The following is a 5,090-nucleotide window of genomic DNA, read 5'->3' on the forward strand; positions in this document are numbered from 1 at the left end:
TCTATGATTCAGTTACAACTTTTATCAGCATCCAGTTCTTTTGCTGCTTTTTTGCATCCTCTCCAGAGCAGAAACTCCCAGGAAGCAATGGCTCTTCTACTCTAAGAAAGATGTCTGGGGGATTTTTGTTGTAAAAAGACCTCATTCTGTGCTCTTCATCATAAAAAGAGAAAAGATTTTAACCTAGCTTCACCTTTTCTAGTAAAAGGACACAAATGCCAGATACAATGCACATTTATTCTGTCATTCTTCTTTGCAGTTCTTCCTAGTCTGACAGCTGCATGGCATGAAATAAGGGGTACTTTGGCCAGCCAGAAATATAAAGGCCATAAAGGAACAGCACACACTGCACTCATTTCCCATAAAACAGGACCATTTTATTACTTTTGATTTATAATAGAAATAACAATTGCATATATTTCTCCGTGAACGTTCAGAAGCAATACAAAGCATAAAACTCCATGAACAATATAGGACCCTACCAATTAGGTCTAGAATTGAATGCTATTCCTTGAGTCTGAGAACTTGAAATTTACTCCTGATGATCTCTCTCATTCTGTCTCTCTCTCACACACAATTTTCAAAATAAATTGTCAAAGTAACTAGCACAGGTTAGAGTTTACCATGTCATTACATAAGTGATATAAATTTTATACCTAACATTATTTACTACTAAGATAAAAAAAAGTTCAAGAGTTTATTAAGTTTTCTTTAATTTTTTAAAACATTACAGTACTTTTATATTGCTTTTACTGTTTGTAATATAATGCTACAGAGTAATAATATTTTCTTTTGTTAACTTATGATACAATTGTTCTTTTGCTTGGAATGGTTTCTCTTTATAGACTATACCAAAGTATTGATGTGACACTCTAGAATAAACCCTGGACTGATAACTATATAATGATGGTTCAAGTCAACAGCTGATCCTCAGAAACCCTATAAAAGGTCACAGCGAGTCAGAACTGACTCAGCTGCACTTAACAACAACAATTTCATAATGAGTAAATGCTCATAAACTTTTTTTATATGCAGTTCCATCTAATACAAAAATTATAGCCAGTTGCCTCATATCAGAGAATCCTTTGCTAAGCAGAAGGAGTAAAAGAAAGAAATATTTAGCATTAACTCAATACCATTAATCACTTCATATGTAACATATCATGGAAGTTTAGATATGTTTTAGAAATGAGAACTCTGAGACTCAAAAAAATAAATAATCTTACAGAGTGAGGATATAATCTAGATGGTATCTACTAATGTCATGTCTTCCATATTTTTCCATTTTATCACCTGCAATGTTACCAGAGTAATATTATTGTTTTTAGATTCTGTAGAGTTAGTTCCAATTTATAGCGACCCTATGCACAGCAGAGTGATACAATCCCAATCCTGAACCATCTTCACAAATGTTACATACTAGCCCATTCTGCTACCACTGTACTAATCCATTTTTTTGTTGTATGTCTATTTTTCACTGACCCTCCAATTTACCAAGCATGATGCCTTTCCACTGATCACTCCTGACAGTATGTCTAAGTATGAAAAACTAAGTCTCCCCATCCTAGCTTCTAAGGAGCACTCAGGCAGTACTTCTTGCAAGACAGATTTGTTAGTTCTTTGGCGAGTACCTGATACTTTCAATATTCTTCTCCAATACCATACCTCAAATGAGTCAATCACTCTAAGGTCTTCCTTATTCATTGTGTAAGTTTCACACATACATGAGACTATTGAATATAGCATGGCTTGGGTCAGACTCACATTAATCTTCAAACTGACATCTTTGCTCTGGAACACTTTAAAGAATACTTATGCAGCAGATTTGCATAATGCAATACGCCCTTTGATTTCCTGAGTGCTGTTTCCAGGAGTTTTGATTGTGGATTCAAGAAAAATGAATTCTTTGAAAACTTCCATCTTTTCTGTTTGTCATGATGTTATTTTGGTCCAGTTGTGAGGATGTTTACTTCCTCAGCACTGAGGAGCAATCCATTCTGAAGGCTGTATCTTTGATAGTCATCAGTAAATATTTTAAGTCCTCTTCGCTACCAGTAAGCAAGGTTGTGTTGTTGTTGCTGTTAATTGCTGTTGAGTCTGTTCCAACTCATGGCAACCCTGTATAGGGTTTCCAAGGCGTGGTTGGTGACCTGGAGCCACCAACCTTGAAGATCAAACTGATCTTGCAGTCCAGCACATTAACCTTCAGTGCCACACCAAGACTGTATCATCTACACATTGAAGGTTGTTAAAGAGTCTTTAGCCATTCCTAATACCACATTCTTCTTCATATAATAAAACTGCTTGAATTGTTTGCTCAGAATACAAATGGAATAAATATGGTGAAAGATACAAACTTAGAGCACACCTTTCCTGACTTTAAACCATTTATCCCTTTGTTATGTTGGAACAACTGACTCTTGGTCTATATACAATTTCTTCATGAGCACAATGAAGTCTTCTGTAATACCCATTCTTCCCAGTATTATCCATAACATCATAATCTATACATTAAAAGCCTTTGCATAGTCAGTAAAGCACAAGTAAGTATCTTTCTGGTATTCTCTGATTTAAACAGAGATCTATTGATGTCAGCAACGAAATCCCCAGTTCCATGTCCTTTACAAAATCTGTCTTGAATTTTTGGCACTTTCCTCTTAATGTACTGTTCCTATCATTTTTTTTATTCAATTATATCATGTTTTTTTTTTAAGCATTATATATACATTTACAAGAACACAAATAATGTATTTTATGTACATGGATTAGGTAGCTCTTTACAAGAGTAAAGTATAGAAAATGTCAGATCAATATAGGAGACTGAAAGTATACATGGACACACAGAATGGATGTAGGTTTTCATACTCAAGAAAAGTTTTCTTACCCTCTCCTACCCTTTGCCCACCTGCTTCCCAATTGATCATTACAGGACAGAAATCTTTACCCAAGGACAGTGAGTCGAAGTGTTGGTTGTCAAGCTGTGACAGAAAGAAGGAAAGAAAAACACACAGGCACTTGAGTAAGTAGGCTAGAGCGCTGCTACAAGCCTTCAGCATCCTCCTGCACCCACAGTGGAAGGATCCTGGTCATTGTGAAAATGATGGGTCTCCTGATGCCGTCATCAATGTAGGCAACTCAATCCCCTTGCCTCACAAGAACATCAGAAAGATCCTCTGTTCCTTCCAGCTTTAGATTCTTTTCATTGGCTCAATGTAACAGACAGGCAAAAGCCAGTGGTATGGAGAGATTCTGAGCCATGAGGGGAGGCAGGCTCGTCTTTAGGTCCTTTGTGAGTCCACTGAACAGTTTCCCATCAGCCACCTCCAGCAGGTCCTCCCTTTTTTCCACTTCACTGTGGTTTGCCTCTGCATCAGCTTGCTTCTTTGAGAACTTTGTTAATAAACCCCACATACTCTGCTTCAACTTCTTCATGTCCATCTTTTTGGCAGTTTTGGCATACTGAATTTCAATCTTATTTACCTTCTGAGGCTCAGCTACCAGATTTGACTCCCTATAGGTTGTAATTTCTAATCCTTGGGATTCGGGAGCATCATTGTTCTCTTGCTTTGACTTTGGTGAATGGCAAGAATAAGGTGTAAGGTCAGAGGCCCCAGCTGGTCCCACAAATAAGTCATCTGACTCTTCATAATCACTGTCAGCAGCCTGTAACCCAGGACAAAAATTGGAGGTGTCGTTTTGGTTGTTGTAATCATAGTCTTCAATTTCTTTGTATTGCTCAATTCCTGTCTTCTGGGCCTGGGCCATCTTAAGTAACTTGATGCCTGGCTTGGGATGCAGCTGGACGAGATTATTGACCTCATAGTGGAAATCTGTAGGAAGAGTGGTGGCTCTCCAGTTCTGATTCTCCAAAGTGGACTTGGTCAGAATGGTAGCAGTCTTTGTTTTCTGAAAATTTACATCAAAGTTAACATCTTGTTCAAAGTCTATTTCAAAATCTTTCTTTGTACTTTTTTTTTTTGTTCTCTGACTGCAAGGAAGCATCTTTTTTGTGTCGAGGTCTGAAGTGCCAATGATCTGGGCCAGCCCACATCGACATGGTGCGAGGACTGAAATAGGAATATTTTCCAGGCTTCATGGATAGAAGGGGGGCACATGGTCCTAATGTCTCCATCCCCAAGGGGAATGATATCTTCTTCCTGGCAGCTCTGAACCTGGTAGGGCTCCTGCCAGCTTCTGAACTCTTTGTGATTCCCAACTGTGGTGTGGTCGGGTTCATCATGGGCATCAAAGTCGTCCTCCAGGAGCCCGTCAAGGAAGTCCCCACAGTCACTCTCCTCCACCTCAGCATTGACATCACATACCTGGTCATTCTTCCTAAACTTGTCTACCAGGGCTGACACAGACTCATTATGTGTCTCACTGTCCCACTTTGTAAACTGGAATCCGTCCAGGGAGGGGCAGATCTGGCGACTTTCCACACACTGCTGTAAGGGGGCTTTTAAATCTGCCATTTCCACCCAACCTAAATCAGGCAGCTCAAGAGCATCTCCAGTGGGGAGCATCTGCACGTCGGAAGGAAAAAGGAGCTCACTTCGATAGTCGTGGCAGTGGAGGGTAGAGAGAAACACCCCTATTGTGCTGCACTCATCAAATGAGGCTGCAGTCCTCTGAAACATGGAGTCATTCTCACATTTTCGATCTGCTTAAGGGGTATTGAGGTTGTTAACATTCTGCTCGATGGTTTTGTATAAGTGTTTCTTTTTTGGCTTTGGTGCTTTTTTGGCTATTCCCATTTCAGTAACACTACCACCTGTACCAGAGCTCTCCATTTCTTCAGGAGTATCTTTGCCTAATCCGCCAAGGACTCTGTACACATCAGCATGAACAGCATCCACACGCACTGCGTAAATCTTGGTGCTGGCATCCAGTGTGCCAGCCGCTACTTTAAAGTTGGTCAGTTCAGTGTCTTTCTCTTTAAGAATCTCTGACATAAAATCAATCAAGTGCAAGCCAAAAGCATTCTTGGTAGTGATTTTATTTTCCGCAGATAATTTTATACAGGTGGAGTAATGCTCTGTTATCTGTGTGTTTGTAAATTAGAGATTGTAGCTGAACTATCAATACTCCTA

At 39.3% G+C, this 5,090-nt stretch overlaps 1 pseudogene; it reads right to left on the reverse strand.

Moving 5' to 3' along the window:
- Positions 1-3,135: 3,135 nt before the first annotated feature.
- LOC102826161 overlaps positions 3,136-5,090 on the reverse strand; it is a 2,335-nt pseudogene continuing 380 nt past the window's right edge.

Source organism: Chrysochloris asiatica, unplaced genomic scaffold, assembly GCF_000296735.1.
Source record: "Chrysochloris asiatica unplaced genomic scaffold, ChrAsi1.0 scaffold00131, whole genome shotgun sequence".
Classification (NCBI taxonomy): domain Eukaryota; kingdom Metazoa; phylum Chordata; class Mammalia; order Afrosoricida; family Chrysochloridae; genus Chrysochloris; species Chrysochloris asiatica.